Genomic DNA, 22,727 nt, shown 5'->3' with positions numbered 1-22,727 from the left:
TGTAACCCGGAGGTAGAAGGGTTTCCAGGAACCCCAGTACCACACACACACACACACACACACACACAAAAAGAGTATAGTTGGGGTTAGTGGAATAAGTCAGTTAACAGAGTAGCATTTTTAACAATAACATCCATATTTCATGATTATAAAAATAACAAAGTTGAATCATTGCATAATGCTGATTAAATTGCTATTCCTCTATCTTAAGGCATCTCCTTAAAAATATTTATCCATATTTAAGAACATATGTTTACTAACTTTGTAGCTGACAATTTTCATTTAGCATTATAATGTTATTCCTCATGCCATTTGAAATAATATTTGTATGGAATATATGAATGAGATTTACAACTAATAAATGTATTCTTCTGAATATCTTTATTTTATCTCATATAACTGTGTGTAACTTCTTTCTTTGGAATGTGAGGCTAATAGCTGATGACATGTCTTTTTCAGTTTCTGATTTTCCAACCAAAGATGACTATTCTCAAGTGAGTTTAATGCAGGAAAAACTCACAGGAAGCGTGGTAAAGACTAACCAAAATATCTTCTATTATATATAAGTATTGGTCCATATAACCTATGTTATGTAGGTAAGGTATTGGGTAAAATGTCAAAAAGAAGTGATAAAGATATTGCTCTGTCATAGGATTGATACAACCATTTATCCAATTATTGTGCCTACAAGAACTGAATATCCCCAAAAGATTAAAGAAGCGAATCAAATCATTATTGATCTAAATTCCAGCCCTTTCTTCATGATAGAACATTTAATTAGGATAAATTCTTTAGCATCATTATCGTCATCTCTATAGTAATTAATTCCAGTTATTCAGTGATAACATTGCTGGAACAGGTGGGGGCTTGGGAATTCATTTGCAATGTGAATGTTTAATAACTGTGAATATTGGATAATTTAGCAGCTTGATTTTTACAAAAGTGAATTTATTAGATTCAAACTGAACATAGTTCTATGAAGGTATAGTTAGGCAAATCTGCAAATCTTAGTGCATCAAGCCAAGGAGTGAGCGATGAGGAAATTTCTGGCCTTGCTCTGCTGACTTGGACAAACATTCATGTTTGAGATTCTCATCCTTATGCAGTGTGGAACAATGTTTTCTAATCTGTGTCCAGAGGAATATCATTTCTGGATGCTGTTATGAATGACTAGAGAAAAATCAGGGTGCACATCAAGTAAATTTTGGAAGTGCTGTATTCTCTATGTATGTCCTAAAGATTCATAAAGCATGTTAGTGTAGTCTCTGATATTCCCACAGAAGTGAAATTAGATTAATTTCATTTCATTCAATGATCCTATGTGTTTCATGGGTTTATGTTGGGGCGTGTACATACAGCGCCTAAAGAGATGCAGCCTCCCTCGGCCTGAGAGGCCTGCAGGCTAGGCCTTAGGCAAAGTTTAAGAACTTCCCCAGAAGAGGGGCTAAGACACGTCAGGAGGAAGTTACAAAGGCATGGTTTCCCCATTCATTATGGGTGGGGAGATTGAGTAGTTTTTCCATTTAAAGGAGCTTTCTCACACATGAATGGCCTGGGATTGGCTGTGAACTACGTGCTAGTGATCTTTATCCCAATAGGCTAGGCTATTTCCCCATTGGAAATTCCCCTCGTGGTTTTGTGCTATACATACATTGTTTGGAGAGGAATAAATGAGATCCTGCTTGACTTGACTCCCAGCTTGTGTGTGTTTGTGTTTAAACCGTCGGCACTCAACCTTCCTGATCAGCCCCGCCACTGACGGGCAGGACCCCATCAGGTTTAGAGCTCATTGAATAATACCCTGTGGTACAAAGTTCTGTAGGATATTAATTTTAGAAATGTTGCATTAATTCCTCATCCAAGGATTTCCTAGATGGCTGAGGTAAAGTTCACTGCAGACATTTCTCTCTTCCTTTAACAGTTATTTTTTTGTTTAGATTGAAATATTACTTGAGTAGTGGCTGTGCTTGTATTTGTCAGAGGAAGTATAAGATAATTTGCAAGAGATTAAAACAGTGATGTTTACAATTCAAAATTTTCTTTCCTTTTGAATGTAAGGATTAGGGAGTGAAGAGATACAGGAATTTAGAATTTTGTCTCTGGTTTTTATGCTTAGATGTTTAGTTTTTCTTTGTATTGTCTCCACCATTGGGTTGGATCAGTTCTGGGAGTTTGACAGCCTACTGCCCTGGGAAGATGAAGAAAAACAACGACATCAGAGCATTTCATGAAAAAGGCAACTGTGCAGAGAGCCAGTGAAAAGCAACTATGCATGTGTGGGACTTTTCAGACCAGACAGTGTCACACCTGTGTTTGTGGTGGACGTTTTGCAGAAAGTCTGAAGTTAAGAGTCAGGACCAGTATCTGAGATTCATGGTACGTATGAGCTTTTCCCAGGGTATCTTAATCAAAGCAGTTGCTTGGGAAATGACTTTGGGAGGTAAGTCTAGGTTCTTTACTCTCTGCCATGAGGGTAAAGAGCCAGTTTTTCTCATCTTTCAATACATAGTCTCCTCTTTTGTTAAAAGCCAGTAAGCAAGCAAACAAACAAAAGAAAACATGGTGGGTACTCTATGCTTAGACATGACCACCAAATACATATACATAAATGCCAGCCCTGAGTACTAAACTACATAAATATCTGAGAGTTAAACTCACACCTCGGGCTTACTATGAAGAAATTCAACTTCTGAAATTTCCAGACTGCTCCGCCTACATTCTTCCTTAACTAACAGTGACAACCTCTGTCCATTTGCTAAGGCCAAAAAATGTTTCATTTAGCTCTCCTCTTGTGCACTTAAATAAATCTGACAGAAATACTTTCCTTTGTTTTTTTTTTTTTTTGGGTACTAAAGGATCAAACCCAGGGGCATTCTAACTTTGAGCTACACCCCAAGCCTTTTTTATTTTTTACTTTGAAACTGTGTCTCACTAAGTTGCTAAGGCTGGCCTTGAATGGATTCTTCAGTCTCAGTCTCCCAAGTACTGGGATTACAGGTATGTGCCACAACACCAGGCCAGATTTTTTTTTTTTTTTTTTTTTTTTGCAGTACTGGGGGATGGAACCCAGGGGCATTCTATCTCCAAGCTACACTCCAAGCCCTATTTTTTTATTCTTTATTTTGAAACAGGGTCTCACTGAGTTGCAAATGGCCTCACTAAGTAGCTGAGGTTGGTCATGAACCCCAATCCTCCTGTCTCAGCCTCCCAAATGCTGGGATTACAAGTATGTGTCACTATGCCCAGCTGCAAGAAATATTTATAATGCTTCTTTCAGAATTGATCTAGAGTTCTGTGACTTCTCACAATTTCATGGCCACAACCCTCATCAACCTACCATAATTCATTGCCTAGTTTATTGCAATAATGTCCTTAATGGGTTCCTATAACGTATAAGAGGCGCAGGGCTAAAATGCAAATGGGGTTCAACAGAACATTTCTAAATGTTTAAAACTTATAAATCAATCGAACAGACAACTATTTAAATATGTTCATTTTTCTTACTTTGAAATATATGCTTTTTTATTTAAAATATGACCAACAGTAAACAAAATATCAAAGAAGACTGATTTACTATTGTGCATGTGTGATTGATGAGAAAGTTAGGATTGGATAAATAATAAAATAAAGATATATATATATATATATATATATATATATATATTCAAAATGGCGACTGAGGGACACAGCACTTCTCAGTAGCTGAAGCAAATAAAGTTCAAATACTTAGAAAGCAGTGTCTTAATCAACAAAATAAATACATACCAGGAACCAAAACAGATCCAGGTACTTCGGCAGAACCCTGAACTTGAAGAAGAAGAAGAACAAAGATCGGACACCAGACCTGCTGCAGATACTATCGGAACGCCCGGCGGCGGCGGCAGGCTGCTTGCGCAACTGCTTGCGCAGCTGCCTGCCTGAAATTACCGCGGCAAGATAATTCGGGACTGAAAACGCACCTAGGACCTCATCTTAAGCAGCGAGCAGCACCCACGTCAGAATTCTGTGTGCTCACCAGCACCTGGATCACAACACAAAGTCTCCCACAGAAGCCTGAACCAAGGAAGTCAGGTACCTGAGCGCGCCCAGGGAAAGTGCGGGTCCTAGCGTGCGCCACAGCCCCAACCCCCCCAGCACTGGCCCAAGCCTCAGAACACAGCACTCTCCTCGTGCACCTTGTCTGCGCCCCGGTCCCCTGCTAGTAGTCAGTGCCTGTGCCACTGCCACACCTAAATCGGAGCCTGCCTGTGTGTCTAGCCCCCGCCACCTTGCCAGAGCCTGCCTTCCAGGCTGCGAAAGCCCTGTGTGCCCTGGAAATCTCCTTGGGGCACCCCCACCTTCTACGTCCTGCGGGAGGCAGAGACCATTGCTGGCCACCGCGCACTGCCTGTGCACCTGGACCTGTGAGCACCTATCCTGCACCCCTGGCCCACCGCTGGGTGTTCCCACCCACCTGGTAGCCAGATGCTTAGTTCTAAGCGAGAACACAGCTCAATACACCTTGGAAGAGCATACCAGCAGCAATAGGCAGCTGCACCCACTCACACCTGGGTCCAGTAAAAGTAGCGCACCTAGACTGCACTCTCGGAATAGGCAGAGCTCTGGAAGTAAGTGTGGGCATCCAGGAACCGGCATCCCTTTGCCCAGGGTACACTTTGGGACCACACCGGCTAGCCCAGCTGGAATTTCCAGAGACACAGGAAAATCCATCGGGCCACAATATCTGCACAGGACCTCAGGGGGAGGTTCCAATAATACTTTGGTCATCCTCCACCCCTGCTGTAGGGAAGCACAGGCAGGAGTCTAGGGTGGTGAGTGCAGAGGGGCTGACTACAGTTTGGAATTTTGTAGAACCTGTGAATTGTACAGAAACAAATAACATTGAACTCAGACATCCGGACACATAAACCTAAAGCAGTTAAAGGAGAGAAAGGTATCCAAACACCCAGAGTGACCTAAGAAGATAAAAATAGAGTACAAAGAAAACTAAGAGACATTGGATTATATTCTGAAAGCTACCAAAGCAATCAGATACACACATAATATATGGACCTGACTCTATATGCGTAAATAAGTAGGACTGTTTGTTTTACTTTTAATGTGGATGTTCTGTTTTATTTTGCTTTTACAGTGCTTTTGTTTTGGTATGGATATTGCTGTTTTATTTTTTTTCTTAACCCACACTTTTTTACTTTAACTTTTTTTTTAAATATATATATATATATATATATATATATATATATATATATATATATATATATTGGATAGTTTACCTTATTTTCTGATATCACACAGTGGATAGTTCCTTTTATTTTACTCTTGTTCTTTTTTCCTCTTTCTTCCTCTTTCCCTCCTTTTTTCGTTCACCTCCTTTGATTGGGTTTTCCATTCTTTTTCTTGAATTACACAATAGTCTTGGTATCTTGTGTGGATTTTTTTTTTTATGTTTTTCTGCTCCTTCCACCACCCCTATTTACAAACCTTCCCACACGAACCTACATACGTTTTCCCCCAAAAACTTTTCCCCATAATATACCTCCTGGTTTAATACTCAAAGTATTTCTTATATCCATAATTACTCTACTAACAACAAGAGTCCTATTAGTTAACTCTCTCTCATTCCTAGCAAGATATAACCTTATCATACTTAAAGTCTTTCTCAACCTAAACATATCCTCTACCTAATCCAACTCCTTTACCAATCACCCCAGCTCCTCCCACATCACCCACCATCAACACTGGAAAGGCTCTGCTGACTTGCCAATACCCCTAATCTCCTAATATTAAGATTAGACTAAGCATAGTACTCACGAACGATGGGTAGAAATCAGAAAAACAGGACAGAGAATGCTATAAATATGAGAACCAGGAATTATGAAGAGACTGCAGAAATCACGAATACTGACCTACTAGAAATGCAAGAAGGGGAGTTCAGAATCTTGATGTTCAATATGATGAAAGGATTTAAAACAAGTATAGAGGAGGTTAAAGGTGAATTAGAAACACTAAAAAAGAATCAGAAAGAGGTCTGGAATGAAATGAAAGAGGCAATAAGTGAAATGAAGACAGCAATAGAAAGAAATTCTGGAAGATTAGATAAAATGGAAAACAGAATATCAATATTAGAAGACAGTACATCTCAAACCGAAAACACAGTCAGCGATATACAGAAATCTTTACAGCAACAAAACCTAAACATCCAGCAATTATGGGATAATATGAAGCGTCCTAATTTACGAATAATAGGCATTGAGGAAGGGATAGAGGTACAGACCAAGGGCATCTGTAATATCTTCAAGGAAATAATCTCAGAGAATTTTCCAAATATGGAAAGAGACTTGAACCTTCAAGTCCAGGAGGCATACAGAACTCCACTGAGACAGGACCAAAGAAAAACCACTCCACGCCACATAATAACCAAAATGACCAATATAGACGCTAAGGAAGGACATATAGAGGCAAAACAATAAGAATTACCCCAGACTATACAACCCAGGTCAGGAATGCTAGGAGAGACTGGTACGACATGATTCAGACCCTGGAAGAAAATAAATTCCAACCCAAACTAATCTATCCAGCAAAACTACTATTCAAGATCAATGGTGAAACCAAAGTCTTTCAAGATAAACAGAATCTCAAAAAATTCATAAATTCAAAGCCAACACTAGAGAAAATTCTTAAAGAAATAAACCATAAGGAAGAAAAAAGAAGCAGACTTCAGAAGCATAGAAGAGAGGAAGTTAATAAGTGGGCCATTTAAGTAAAGAAGAAAGACCAAACCACCCAAGAGTAGACAGAACACAAAATGGCAGAAAACAAAAATCATATTTCAATAATATCTCTTAATGTCAAAGGACTTAACTCACCAATCAAAAGACATAGACTGGCAATGTGGATTAGGAAACATAATCCAAATATATGCTGTCTGCAAGAAACTCACCTCACAGCCAAAGACATTCACAGGCTGAAGGTGAAAGGATGGAAAAAGATATACCATGCCACCAGTGACCAAAAAAGAGCAGGGGTAGCAACCCTGATATCCAACAAACAGACTTTAAACTAAAACACATCAAAAGAGACAAATCAGGACACTTCCTTTTATTAAAAGGAACAATACACCAAGAAGATATAATGATAGTTAATATTTATTCCCCAAATGTGGGTGCAACCACATTTGTAAAACAAACCCTTCTGGACATAAGATCCCAAGTAGACCCAAATACAATAATTCTGGGAGACTTTAATACACCACTCACACCACTGGATTGATCTTCAAGGTAAAAGATGAGTAAAGACACTTTAGAACTAAAGGAAAGCATAAACCAAATGGACCTAATAGACATTTTCAGATTATTTCAACCAGGAACTACAGAATACACTTTTCTTCTGAGCAGCCCATGGAACCTTCTCCAAAATAGATCACATCCTGGAACACAAAGAAAATACCAGCAAATTCAAAAAATGTTATATAGTTCCTTGCATCTTTTCAGACCACAAAAGAATAAAAGTAGAAATCAACAACAGGAAACTCGAAAGAAAGTATTCAAATTCATGGAGAATGAATGATACACTATTGAATGAAGAATGGGTAAGAGCAGAAATTAGGGAAGAAATAAAGAAATTTATGGAAACAAACGAAAACAGAGACACAACCTACCAAAATCTATGGGACACCATGAAGGCAGTACTAAGAGGAAAGTTTATTGCATTGAGTGCCCACATAAGAAGGACAGAGAACCACCAAGTAAAGAACCTAATGACACAACTCAAGGATCTAGAAATTCTGCAACAGTCTATTCCCAAAGCCAGCAGAAGGCAAGAAATCATCAAAATTAGAGTAGAAATAAATGAAATAGAGAACAAAAAAACAATTCAATGAATCAATAAAACAAAAAGTTGGTTCTTTGAAAAGATTAATAGAATTGATAAACCCCTGGCCAACCTAATCAAAAGAAAAAGAGAATCAACTCAAATTATTAAAATTAGAAATGAAAAAGGAGATATCACCACAGATAGTGAAGAAATTCAAAAGATTATCAGAAACTACTTTAAAAATTTATACTCCAATAGATTTGAAAACCTGGATGAAATTGACAGATTTCTAAGCACAGTTAACCTTCCTACACTCAACCAAGAGGACATAGCAAGCCTAAACCAACCAATAACAATCAAAGAAATAGAAACGGCAATAAAAATTCTTCCACCAAAGAAAAGCCCAGGCCCAGATGGGTTTCCAGCTGAATTCTACAAAACCTTCAGTGAACAACTAATACCAATACTACATAACATGTTCCGGGAAGTTGAAAGAGATGGAACTCTCCCAAATTCTTTCTATGAGGCCAGTATCACATTTATCCCCAAACCAAATAAAGACACCTCAAGAAAGGAAAACTACAGACCAATATCCTTAATGAACATAGATGCAAAAATTCTAAACAAAATACTAGCTATACGCATTCAAAACTATATCAAGAAAATAATACATCATGACCAAGTCGGTTTCATCCCAGAAAAACAAGGCTGGTTCAACATATGCAAATCAATACATGTTATTCACCACATAAATAGAACCAAGAACAAAAACCACATCATGATAGCAATAGATGCTGAAAAAGCATTCGACAAAATCCAAAACCTATTTATGTTAGAAACACTGCAATATATTGGGATAGAAGGAAAGTACTTCAACATCATTAAGGCAATATACTGTAAACCCAAAGCCAACATTATATTGAATGGGGAAAAACTGCAAGAATTTCCACTACAGTCAGGAACAAGACAAGGATGCCCACTATCACCACTCCTTTTCAATATAGTCCTTAAGACTCTTGCTGCAGCAATCAGACAAGAGAAGGAAATCAAAGGAATTCACATAGGAAGAGAGGAATTAAAATTATCCTTATTCACAGATGACATGATCTTTTATCTGGAAGACCCAAAGAACTCAACCAAAAGACTTCTCGAGCTGATTGACAAATTCAGCAAAGTCGCAGGTTACAAAATCAACCTAAAGAAATCAGTGGCTTTTCTTTATGCCAACAACGAATCCACAATGAAAGAAATAAAAACAACAATTCCATTCACTATAACCTCAAAACCAATAAAATACCTAGGAATAAACCTAACCCAAGATGTAAAAGATCTCTACAACAAAAACTGTAAAACATTAAAGAAAGAAATTGAAGAAGACCTTGGAAGATGGAAAGATCTCCCGTGCTCATGGATAGGCAGAGTAAATATCATCAAAATGGCCATTCTGCCAAAACTGATCTATAGGTTTAATGCAATTCCCATTAAAATACCAGTGACATTCTTCAGAGACCTAGAAAAATCAATCATGAACTTTATATGGAGAAAGAAAAGACCTAGAATAGCCAAAGCAATTCTCAACAATAAGAAACATGCAGGAGGCATTACAATCCCAGACTTCAAACTATACTATAGAGCAATAGTAGTAAAAACAGCATGGTACTGGCAAACCCACACAACTTTAGTCAATTAATCTTTGACAAAGGGGCCAAACACATATGCTGGAGAAAAGACAGCCTTTTCAACAAGTGCTGCTGGGAGAACTGGCTAACCATTTGTAAAAAGATGAATCTAAACCCCTATATCTCACCAAACACAGGAATCAACTCAAGATGGATCAAAGACTTAGAAATTAGACCTGAGACTGTGAAGTTAGTAGAGGAGAGCATAGGTTCAACACTACAACATATTGGCACAGGCAGTAACTTTCTCAACAAAACCTCCAAAGCTCAGGAAATTAAAGCAAGAATAAACAAGTGGGATAGCATCAAACTAAAAAGTTTCTTCTCATCAAAGGAAACTATCAATAACCTAAAGGAAACATATAATATGCCTACAGAATGGGAAAGGATCTTTACCATCCGCCATTCTGATAGGGGGCTAATATCCAGAATATACAAAGAGCTCAAAAGACTCTACACTAGCAAAACAAACAACCCAATCAAGAAATGGGCAAATGAACTAAATAGACACTTCACAAAAGAAGAGATACAAAGGGCCAATAGATACATGAAAAGATGCTCTTCATCACTGGCCATCAGGGAGATGCAAATCAAAACTACACTGAGATTCCATCTAACCCCAGTCAGAGTGGCAAGCATAAAGAAATCAAACAACAACAAATGCTGGCGAGGATGTGGGGAACGAAGAACTCTTTTACACTGTTGGTGGGAATGCAAACTAGTTCAACCACTATGGAGATCTATGTGGAGATTCCCAAGAAAGGTGGGAATAGATCCACCATATGATCCAGCTATACCACTCCTGGGTATCTCTCCAAAGGGGTAGAATTCAGAGAAATACAGCAACATATGCATACCTATGTTCATAGCAGCACAATTTGTAATAGCCAAAATATGGAACCAGCCCAGATCTTCATCAACAGATGAATGGATAACAAAACTTTGGGAAATACACACAATGGAATTCTATTCAGCCATAAAGAAGAACAAAATTATATCATTTGCAAGCAGATGGAAAGCCCTGGAGAACATTATGTTAAGTGAGATCAGCCAAGCACAGAAGGAGAAGATACATATGTTTCCTCTAATATGCCCAAACTAGGAAACACAAAGGATACCAGTGGGACTCCAGATATTAGAGGGGAAATACTAGCTAAGTTTGAATGGAAAGATAGGAGAGAAGGAAGGTTGATCCTGATTAATGAGGGTCTACACCTGAACATGTGTAAAATTATGAATAAGACATGTTTAACCTGGACAACCATTGGTGGGAGGGGGGAAGGGAAAACGGGGGCGGAGGGGAGAGGGCACCAAATATAGTTTAAATGTATACTATTTATGTTCAATAAAAAATTGTTAAAATAAAAAAATAAAAAAATAAAAAAATAAAAAAATAAAGATATTAATTCATGAATTACTATGTATTTATTCTATAGATATTATTTAAAAAATTCAATTTCAAAACAATATGCATATATGATGCAAATATAAGCAGATTTTTATAGCAATTCCTGTTCAGTTGACAGTTTCATAAAATTTTATCACTTTTGTTGAGTCATTATATTAGTTTTTTTTTAAAAATTAATTTCAACTTGGAAAACTTTGGTCAGCTGAATTGACAATAAGGCTTGGAAATGAACCAGAAATTTTATATATCATGTTTAAATATTCTAATGAGGATTACATAAGGCACATTGTCATATTTTAGACAAGTAAAAATATTCAAACTTCATCATATAAACCAATGATCATTTATATTGCCCTTTCACTGTCTCTTAAAATAATATTCTAGAAGCTAGGTCCACCATTAGTTTTCTATCTGTACTTGTATAACTATAAATTAGATTAATATGACTTGTTTAATATTGAATAATGTCTTTTAGCTATTAGGTGTGCATCATTTGCAAATGCCATGCAATTTGTGAGTATTTCAAGAACAATGGGGTGGAACAAAGAAGAAAGAGAAGAGATTCTCAGCATAATTAAGATATAACACTTTCTTATGTCATTTATGCTTTCCAGAGAAAAGACTTGATAAGTTGTGTTTCTCTTAAATCACACACCCATTGCTCAACTCCTTCCATACTCCAAAGCAGTGGCCACACCCATGTCTGTAGCAGTACAACCTCTCTTTTAATGGAACCCAAAGGTCACCATTTGTTTGATGCACATACAGTAAGAGGAGGCTCCAGTGAGCTTCCCAGGGCACCTGAGACGCCATGGGAGGGAGGCATGTGATGATTGCAGATTTTGCCATACCAGAACAGTGTCTAAATCCCTAATAAAGAGTCCCTGGTTACTATAAGAAATGTATATCTGCTGGGCGTGGTGGCACATGCTTGTAATTCCAGCATTTGGGAGGCTGAGACTGAAGGATCGTGGTTCTCAGACAGCCTCAGCTACTTAGTGAGGCTCTTCACAACTCAGTGAGACCCTGTTTCAAAAATAAAAAAGACTAAAAAATAAAGCTGAGAGGTGTAGCTCATAGGTACAATGCTCCTGGGTTCCATCCCCAGTACTGCAAAAAAAAAAAAATGTATATCTTATATGCTTATTGTATGCAAAGTGTGGACCTGGAGCAGAGGTCCCTCTTACTTAGATCTAAAGTCAGTATCATGTTTTTCTGCCCTTATCCCCTTCAATCAAAACAATCCTGTTAAAAAAAAAGAAGTTGGTTCATCTTATCCCTCTGCTCAGAGAATTTTAAAGCTCTGACCTCATTCAGAGGGAAGCCACATTCTTACTAAGACCAGAGAAGCCTGTGTAGTCTTGTCTCTTGCTTGCCCTCTGTCTTGATTTCCTGCTATCTTCTCCATTCTCTCTCTGAGCGTTGTCCTTAGTGCTTCTTCTTAAACCCACCAGACACCTTTGCATGCACGAATTTTCATGTGCCATTTTGTCTAGATGGCCCTGTCCTGTCTTCTTTCTCAAACTTTTATGGCCTTCTTGGACCATCAATTTTAAATTGCAGTCCACATGCCAAGACTCATCCATGCTTTGTTTTTCTCCATAGTAAGCACCACCATCTAATATTCTGGGTGTTTCATATATTGATCCCGTTTATTTTCTGTTCCCCATAGAGAGTAATTTCCATGAAGTTAGGGATTTTTCCTGTTCATCATTCTATTCCCAGTGCCAGCATATTAATTACATATTTAGTGAATGAAGATTAATAGTATTCAAGATGATACTGTTTTTGGAAGATTTTTTTCATCATTGTGACCAAAATACCAGATGAAAGGTTTATTTGGGCTCATGATTTCAGAATACAGTCCATAGTTGGCTGATTCCAAGGCAGCTGTCATGGTGACACGGTGTGTGGCCGAGGACAGCCGCTCATCTCATGGCAGCCAGAAAGCAGAGAGGGCAACTGGAAGTAACTAGGGACAGATATTTCATCATGTTTCAGTGAGTCATACAGTTTTTTTTTCTGTCAAGAAATAGCTGGGCGTGGTGGCACATCCTTGTAATCCCAGCATTTGGGAGGCTGAGACAGGAGGATCACGGTTCACAGACAGCCTCATCTACTTGGTGAGGCCCTTTGCAACTCAGTGAGACCCTGTTTCAGAATAAATAATAAAAAGTAGGGCTGGGGGTGTAGCTTAGAGGTAGAATGCCCCTGAGTTCCATCCCCAGTACTGAAAAAAAAAAAAAGAGAAAAAGAAATAGGGTTTTTGATCACACGAGTGGGGATTGCAATGAAAAACTTTAAACTATGGGAAGCATGTATTCTATTGTTAGGATAGAATGCCTCGTGTGTGTGTGTGTGTGTGTGTGTGTGTGTGTGTGTGTGTGTGTAGTAGTAGTAGTAGTAGTAGTAGTAGTAGTAGTAGTAGTAGTAGTACTGAGGATTGGATTCAGGGATGTTCTACTTCTGAGCTACACTACCAGTCTTTTTTAGTATTTTTTGTTTTGTAACAGGTCGCATTAAACTGCCGAGAGTCTCAATAAGTTTCCAAGGCTGATCTTTATTGAACCTGCAATCTTCCTGTCTCAGCCTTCAAGTACTATTAGAATTACAGGTGTGCACCACTGTGACAGGCTTGGAAATGATACTTCTTCTGAGTAGAGGCTCAATCTATTCTTATCTTTTACCTGGCCCCAAATGGATCATTTTGAGGCCCAAGACTTGTTACATTTTATAACTGCAAGCTCACTTAGAAGAGATTTTGAAATGTAGCAAGAAGGCCAGGGTTTAAGAATTCTTTAAGGCTTGGAAGGATCGAGGGTGAAGAGGAAATTGGGAGCAATACAGCTACCAATGACAAGGCAGGCAAGAGAGACACTGGGATTTATGGAGTAATAACTGCTTTTTCCTGGATCTTAACAATGTGCCGAGCGTAAGGCTTTAGGTATCTAAGGTACTTCAAGTGACCTGTTTTACATGGAGAAGCTAAAGCATAGAGTGGTTCAGCCACATGCCAAAGGATACCCATCTGGAAAGGAGGGATCCATGGACTCATGTAATATAAATCTAAAGCTCACTTTTATTCTTAACTGAGAGTAGAGTTTATTCAAAAGCTTGGCTGGTAAAAGTCTGGTAGAACAGGAAAAGGATTGGTAGTTACACATTCTCAAGGCAGAACCTAAATGGGAAGGAGAATTAGAGGGGGGCCAGAACCCATCAATATCTCAGTAGGGGATTCAAGGGGGCTCATAAAACTGCAGGCAGAACCCAGTAGCTTCTCTGGGCTTTGCTGATAAGGGAGACCTTCGGTGGGTGCTCTGATCAGCCTGGTATATGATCCAAGTAAATTCGGCAGAAATATTGTGTAGGAGTTCTTGTTTTAAGAACTGGAATAACAGTGTGTTTATTGTTGTTTGAAGTAAAAATTACATTGCATCTTGTAGGGTATGGTGGTACACATCTGTAATCCCAGTACTTGGGAAGCTAAAACAGGAAGATTTTAGGTCCGAGGCTAGCCTCTGTAACTTGGTGAGACCCTTTTCCAAAATAAAAAAAATAAAAAAGGCTGAAAGTGTAAGTCAGAAGCAGAATGCTCCTGGATTCAATTCCCAGTGACAAAAATAAAAAAATCAAAACAAAAAATACAAAACAATCAACAAAACAATCACAAAAGAACTTGATTGAATCTAATAGAGATAGGCTGAGAGATTAGCATATTTATGGTGCTTCCTTCTGGGACAGGAAATACTTTTGGTGCTATCTTTCTTATCCTGAAGTTGTAGAAGATGCTGAAGAGATAGAAGTCTCAGTTTCTTGCTCTCTGCATCTTTATTAATTCATTAGGTTTATTGTTTGCCAGACTCTTGCCTTTGGTACTGAGGATAAATCAGCAAGCAAAATAGGAGAAGGAAAAAACTTCTATCTTCACAGAACTGATGAAAAGAATAAATAAACCACCTGTAAGATTTTGCCTGGATACCATGGTAGAATATAATAAATGCTTGGGAGAAAAATGAAGTGGGTAAAAAATTGGGAGCACAGTGTGGTGAGGAGGACTGCTCCTCCTTGGAAAAAGCCCCATTGAGGATGCAATATTTAAGCTGAGATGCAAAGAAGGTAAAAGAGTGAGTCAAGTTGTTTTCTGAGAAAACAGAGGGGGACACAAGAACAAAATCCCTGAGATAAGAGCTCACGTGGCAAGGAGGCCAGTGCATCTGTGGCAGCGTGAGCAAGGGTACAAGAAGGAGGGAGGGTGAAGCCCGATAAACAATAGAGTTCCATATTGCAAAGCACTTTTAGGCTATTGTAAAGACTTGACTGTTTTCTCTGAGTTTAGTAGACTTGAAAATGTCTGGATCCTTTTCCAGGAAAGACCAGCCCTGCTGTGGGGATTGTTCTTGGCAGACATACTCCTGCTGTTACCTTTTTTCAGGGTCTGCTTCACCAACAGAGCAATCTCTTTTTTTAAAGTTTTATTATTTTTACACTTTTATTGGTGTGTTATAATTATACGTGAGAATGAGGTTCAAAGAGATACAAACATCCATGCACACAACACTTGGTGTTTCCCTCCAGATCCCATCTCACCCGCACACGTTAGTGAGGTTGGCAGTGATACTTCATATATGGACACAGCACTATTTGAGCTGATTCCTGCATCAGTTCTCCTTTTTCCTTTTCCTGTCCACTTCTCTCTTTCGATCCCCTTTCACTATTTTACAGGTCTTTCTCCTCATTTATCTAAAGTCCCTTTTGTTTTCCGTTTTCTCTTTAGTTTCGACATAGGAGAGAAATATAAGACACTTGACTTTCTGAGACTGGCTGCTCTCACTTATCATAATATACTCTAGTTCCATTCATTTTCTTGCACTGGACATACTTCTGTTCTTTGTGTCAGATTCAAATTCCATTGTGTGTATATACCACACTTTTTGTATCTATTTATCTGTTGATATATACCTAGGTTGGTTATATAACTTGGCTACTGTGAATCGTGCTACTATAAACATGGATATGTGTGTATTACTATAATAATTTGACTTTAATTCTTTTGTTAAGATTCTGAGGAGTGCTATATCTGGGTCATATGATGATTTCATTTCTAATATTTTGAGGACCTTCCCTACTCCATAGAGACTGTATAATTTGCAGTCTCACCAACAGTGTATGAGACTTCCTATTTTCTCCCATATTCACCAACATTTATTATTGTTTGTATTTTTTTTTTTTGGTGGTACTGGGGGGTGGAACCCTGGAGCTTTTCTACCTTCAGGCTATACTCCCAGATCTATTTTATATTTTATTTGGAAACAGGGTCTCACTAAGTTGCTGAGAGCCTCACTAAGTAGCTGAGGTTGGCTTCGAACCTGTGCGATCCTCCTGTCTCAGCCTCCCAAGTGCGGGGATTACAAGTGTGCACCACCATGCCTGGATTATTGTTTGTAATTTTAATGATTGCTAGAGTTAGGTGGAATTTCAGTGTAGTTTTGATTTGCATTTCCGATTGTTAATGATGTGGGACATTTTAAAATGAACTTGTTGGCCACTTGTATTTTTTCTTTTGGGACATGTCTGTTCAGTTTAATTGTCTATTTTGATTCTTTTAGTGTTAAGTTTTTAAGTTATTTATATAGTCTAGCCATCTATCTTCTGGTAGGCAAAAGTTTTTTTCATTTTGTAAGCTCTCCAGACTCTTTCCATTCCGTAGGCTCTCTTTTCAGACTGATGGTTTCCTTTGCTGCGCAGAACAGTCTTTTTTGAGGTTTTGCCCTTCTCTGGGCAGAATCTGCTAACTCAGTAAGTTCAGTATCTAAGGTCCCAGTGTTTTAGGCCTTTGAGGTCACCATGACAGTCCACATTCACTCCAGAGCTCCTTGTTGTTTGGTTAAGGTGTTGTGAGCTTTATTCCAGTTTAGCATCTTCCTGCTCAAGTCTGCCTTCTCTTTCTGTCATCACAGGAGTTTATTCTGCACCCAGAAGTCTGTCTTCATGTCTGCTTCTGAAGATCCAAAACATGATGATGAGATGTAAAACTTGAGATGTAAAACGTATGACTTATCAACCACTATTTATTCCCTCACCCCTGCCTCTCCTTTGTTTTGAGCTAGGGATGAAAGAATAAGGAATGAAAAAATTCATGTCAGAATACTATTGGAAACTTTTGGCCTGACATTTAGATACAAAGATCCTCTATTATCTGGCCATAGTAATAAGTAAATGAACAAATTAGAGTCAGAAAACTATTGGAAACTTTTGGCCTAGCATTTAGACTCAGAGATCTTCTGTGATCTGTCCATGATGGTTAAGAGCATGGACTCAGGAACTGGATGTACTTGGTTAGAATTTCATGTACTAGTGATATGGCCCTGGGTAAGACATTGAGTCCATCTGTGCCTCAGTTTCTTTATCAATAGATTTAGATGCCACAGCTGCATTATTTGTTTGCAAAAATCTTAGAAGTATATCTGATACATAGCAAATGCTAAAGAAGTATTTGTTAAGTAAATAAGAAAGCCATGCTTGAGTGAAATATAAGGGAGTATGCATGTTTTGTGTAGGGCTCAGAATTCTTTTTACCATCAGGTATGTATGAAATTTAACTGAAAGGCTTACAGGTGGAAGAAAAAGTTAAAATCCAGACTGCTTTGGCTCAGAGTGGGATCAGAGACAGTAGTGTGAGTTGCATTACTGTTATGCACTTAGTGCCTTCCCATAGCACATCTGAATTTCACAGATATATAGTGGTTTGGTTGCCGAGGAACACATAAAAATTAAGTGTTACTCTGTTGAAATGATATCAGGATTGACACTTTCCTCAAAATCACTGCTAATAGACTTAATCTACCAAAATGCATGGCTCTGCTTCTGTATTTAGACGCCCAGGGTCGCTGAATTGGGTTGCCACACTGGCCATGTGCTACTTTACACCCATGCAAGGCACTGTGTGAGGACCCACCTCAAGATGGATGTTTTGCTGATCTGAAAGGTACTGACAGTGACAAACGAGACCTCCCAGTGGACCATAGCGAGGTTAGCAGCAGGAAATTGCATCGGCTCAGTGATTAAGGCAACATCAGCAGTCAGAAGACAGCAGCAGGGCAGGTGGCCTTGGTCTTGCCGCCGCCTCATCTGATCCGTCTCACAGGGTGATGAGTCTGTGATATGTCTGCCTCGCCTGCAAACACCATCCTCTCCTGCTCGCCCCCCCCCCCCCTTCCCCAGGATAAATGAGCAACAAGAAATCTGGAACATCCAGATTATTCAATGTCAGAGCTATTGCCAAAGCAGCACACCCACTTGCCTTGGATGTTGAATGCAAGTTAAAATTGCCTCTGGTAAAAGGTTTTGTGAAGGTCTTTCTCATTCATTTTCATTCAAGAAAAATTAATGAGCACCTACTATGCACCAGGCACTAGGCTCAATGCCAGGGACACAAAGATAAACGAGATAATTTCTTGTCTCCAAGGAATTCACAGTTGAATAGAAGACACAGATAAGTAAAGGCAGAGGTTCTTCTTTTCATCACAGGGATGGCAAAGACCTCACTGCCATGGCTATTATTGGAGAAACCAAGAAAACACTTAATTCAGCAAGGTGGTTGATTGATGTTCTTATTTAACTACCCCAAGGAGTACCAGGTGAGCAATTGATTCCAAAAGGTTCAGTCTCAGCAAGAGAAAAATGTTAAGCAAAAAAAAAAAAAAAATCCAAGAACAACATTTTCACAATTGGGTATTACCTTGTGGGACTCTAAATTTTCTTCCTAAGACCATGGATTGATATGGGGGAAGAAGACTAAAGAACTCTATAGGGAAATCAGAAGTGGAAACCTAGTAGAGTCAAGGACCAAAGGAGAGAAAGGCATATCTCTCATCTGAGCCTGGAAACATGTTGGTAATAACCTCACCAGTTTCTCCTGAGAGAAGAAAATTCAAAGTCTGATTTGTATACCTAGAAATGTGTGGCCCCAGGACCCACAGATGGTAGCATTCACGTTCCAACAAATTAAAAAAATAGAATGTGATATATCTGAATAAAAAGAACAGAAGTATTGCATGCACAGCTTGATGTCTTTAAACATATTGCTATGCTCATGAAATTACCACTGTATTGTGATATGGAAAACTTTTAGTACCTGGGAGGCTTCCTTGTGTTCACTTTTTGTCAACTCAATCCACCTTACCACTTTGATATCTATTACATAGGTTAACTTTGCATGCTTTTGAGCTTCATATAAATGGAATCCTGCAGTTGTGCTCTTTCATTCCTGATTTCTTCCCTTGACACTCTTTCTGGGAGATCACTCACATTGTGTGGATCAGTCGTACTCCAAATGTTGAAGATCTGATTGTCTATGCCGATTGGCTACTAGTGTATCTTATGGGAAGTGGTTGCTCATTTTATTTCCAAATTTTATTGGATTGTCTGTCTTTTTGTTATTGATTTATAGGAGTTCTTTAGATTGTCTGCAGACAAATACCAAAGCATTAATTCATTTCTATTTTAAAAATTTTCTCTGAATAAGGCAAGGTTGCCTTCTGATCCTTCTCACTTTTATTCATTCCCTTGGATTTCCAAAATCCTTAAACGTAAGCTCTCTTGCTGGCTTCCTGTCTTGGTAGGACTAAAATTCGTATCTAAAAAAGAAAGTTATATGTGATTGAAAATCCTTTGTTACATATTATTCCCCAGCTGCTTTAAAGAGGAGATAAGGCAGACAGAATAACTGCTGATGGTATTTAAGGAATTAGAAAACTGATGGAGAATATTTTTGAAGGAAATTGGGGGACAAGAATGGCCAATGAGCTAGGCACAGTGATGCACACTGATATTCTGGCCAGTAGGAAGGGTAAGACAGAGGATTGCAAGCTTGAGGCCAGCCTGGGCAACTTAATGAGACCATATCTCAAAATGCAAATTTAAAAAGGGCTGGATGCTAGGCTTGGCTGTGCAAGTCTGTAATCCCAGTACTCAACAGGCTGAAGCAGGAGGAATACAGGTTTAAGGCTAGCCTTAGTAGTTTAGCAAGACCCTCTGCAACTGAGCAAGACTCTACTTAATAAAAAGGGGGATGGGTATATAACTCAGTGGTAGAGTGTCTCTTGTTTTAATTCCAGGTACTAAAAAAAGCTGGGCATAATGGCATATGCCTGTAATCTCAGAATTTTGGAGGCTTAGACAGGAAGGTTGCAGGTTCAAGAACAGCTTCAGCAAGTAGTGAGACTGATTAACCTGGTGAGACCCTGTTTCAAAATAAAATAGGGCTGAGGATGTACCTTGGGTTAAATCTTTAGTATCACAAAAAAAGGATGGCTAATGAAATGTTTATTTTATATCTCTAACATCCAATTATGCTGTCAGTTCTCAAAGTTATTCTTGAATTTGAGACAGTTTGCTTTAAGAGATGTTGGACAAAGAAAGAAATATATTTACAATAAATGATTAATTCCTAAAAATGATTAAGGTACATAAGACCATACCTGGATCACTAGTTTTAGAACTTTGAAATGATTGGCTTTTTCGGAATCCTATGGTACAATGTTCTGGGGAGGCTATCATTCTAGAAGTGGTGCTAGCATTGCAGTAATAATTAACTGGAGCATTGCAAAGCATACTTAAACATTTAGTGATTGTAGATTGAAAGCAGAGTCTAACTTCTTGTGGCAGCAGAATGATTTAATATGATATTAAAAACTATGATAAAAAAAGCAGGAATCTAAGAGGTAAGATCAATGAAAGCAATTTATGATGAGAAAGAGGGACTGGAAAAACTATTTGGAGAGGGGAGTATGTGCCTAGCCATATCCAAGGAGTGTCTACATATCTCTGCCCTGAGATTGTACTCTAAAAGATGTCCAACCTAAGCAAACTGGACTATTCAATCCCAAGTCTAAAATCAATGCTCAGATTTATGAATTCAAGTCTATTTCTGCTATGAATTATTTCACTCCATTAGCACTTATTGTTAGCTACCAGGTGCTACAACAGATAATCATACAGTTTTGTTAATTCCTCAAAATATTGATTTGTTTACTTATTTATCTATTTATTTATTGCAGTACTGGAGATGGAACCCAGTGGTGTTCTATCATTGAGATATATCCCCAGCCCTACATTTTAAATTTTGGAACAGGTAGGTCTCTCTAAGTTACTGTGCCCTGCTGACCTTGAACTTATGATCCTCCTGTTTTAGTTTCCCAAGAACTGTGATAACAGGTTTGTGCCACCATACCCAGCATATATCTTTTAATTATAATAGAAAAGAAGAGAGGTTGCAAGGAGTCTGGGAGAGTCAGGGTATCTTCTGGATTGATTTGCTTATCCATTCATTGAATATTTATTGAATTTTGCCTACCTCCTGCCAGGCATCAGACAACATACTGAAGACACAGCTTTGAACAGGACTGATGCATTTCTGTCTTCATGGAGCTGGCAATTGAGTGAAAAAGATAGGAGATGGCATTAAACTGTCTCAAAAGATCTATCAAGTACTTGTCATGTGAAGAAGAAAGGAAAGCCATTCCTGGAAGAGGCTCCTATACATAGAATTTCAAATTTTGGAAAAAGAGATCAGTTAATTTGGAGAACTACAAATAATGGGATATGGTTGGAATTGTGTGGATCATATTTGATGAGAATACAGTAAAATAGATTATTCCAGAAATGGTGTACTTAAAGTCTTATGCCACTGGTCAACTGGTCAGGCTGACTGAATCTCTCAATCTTTCTCTCTCTCTCCTATTTTGTGCATGGTACTGATGAACACGAGGGGAATTCACACAGAGATGAATGTGACAGTATCATTAAAGATGTTTGTAATAGAACATAGGAAGCTTCATACCCAGATGCTATGAAGGAAGAGGAGCTAAGAGATAGCTTAAAATTAAAATGGATAGATTAAAAGCTCATATCTAGCATCGCAAAATAAAGAAAATAAAAATCAATAAAAATTAAAATGTAAGGAACTGGATTTTGTGTTGAGTTTGGCTCTATAGTATGATGAAGATAGGATTTTGAGCTTTTTAGTAGCTTTTCCCCTTTCCTTACCTTTACTTGCTCAAAGATTTATATAATAGTTTTGGGCTATTCAGCTCTACCAATAAGAGAGAAGAAAAAAATCCTGTTAAAGTGTAAAGAAGAAAATGGAGTTTTGAGTTTTCAATTGATTGTTTTCTGGTCAACTAATTATTCAGTCTTAGGTCCAAAAGGATGAATTGAAGGTTAGATTTACTATATCCACTTAAATGCTTCCTGAAGATTTGGGTATACATTAGCTCTTTCTATAGTGACAACCCTCAAATACTAAGGGCTGATACAGTGATAGGCATTGTTTTTTATTCATGCTTGGCTCTGCTTGGTTCTTCTATCTAGTTTCTAGAAATGTGTGTAGTGCAGTCAACTCTGTCCCATGTGTACCCTTTTATTCTGGGACCTACATGGAAGGAGCAGTCATTATTTAGGACAATGTTGTCATGGTGAAGGTATGAAGTTCAGGTGAATAAAGAAACTTGCAATTCCTCTAGAAGTTTTTTCTTGGAGGTGATATGTCACATTCACTCAAATTTCATTTCCAAAGCAAGTTGTGGAGGTAAGAAGTGGTCAGGGTCTGTATCTGAAAGTTGTGCACTTGCGGCTTCAACCAAACATATATAAAAAATAGAAAAGATGACTATCAGTGGCTGGGTTTGTTTCTTTATCTTGTATTCTGTTGCATTGGTCTGTGTGCCTGCTTTAGTGCCAATACCATGCTGTTTTAATGACTATTGCTCTGTAGTATAATTTGAAGTCAGGAATTGTGATGCCTCCCACATGGTTCTTATTGCTGAGAA

General features: G+C 38.3%; 1 protein-coding gene across 1 annotated transcript in view; it reads right to left on the bottom strand.

Annotated features, from left to right (window-relative positions):
• B3GALNT1 (beta-1,3-N-acetylgalactosaminyltransferase 1 (Globoside blood group)) overlaps positions 1-22,727 on the bottom strand; it is a gene marked incomplete at its 3' end in the record, with an annotated part of 569,595 nt that overhangs the window by 456,238 nt on the left and 90,630 nt on the right. The gene's annotated exons all lie outside the window — the stretch shown is intronic.

Source organism: Muscardinus avellanarius, assembly GCF_963383645.1.
Source record: "Muscardinus avellanarius genome assembly, chromosome: 5".
Classification (NCBI taxonomy): Eukaryota; Metazoa; Chordata; class Mammalia; order Rodentia; family Gliridae; genus Muscardinus; species Muscardinus avellanarius.
Note: the sequence above shows the minus strand (reverse complement) of the source record. Positions and strands in the feature narration are given on the sequence as shown.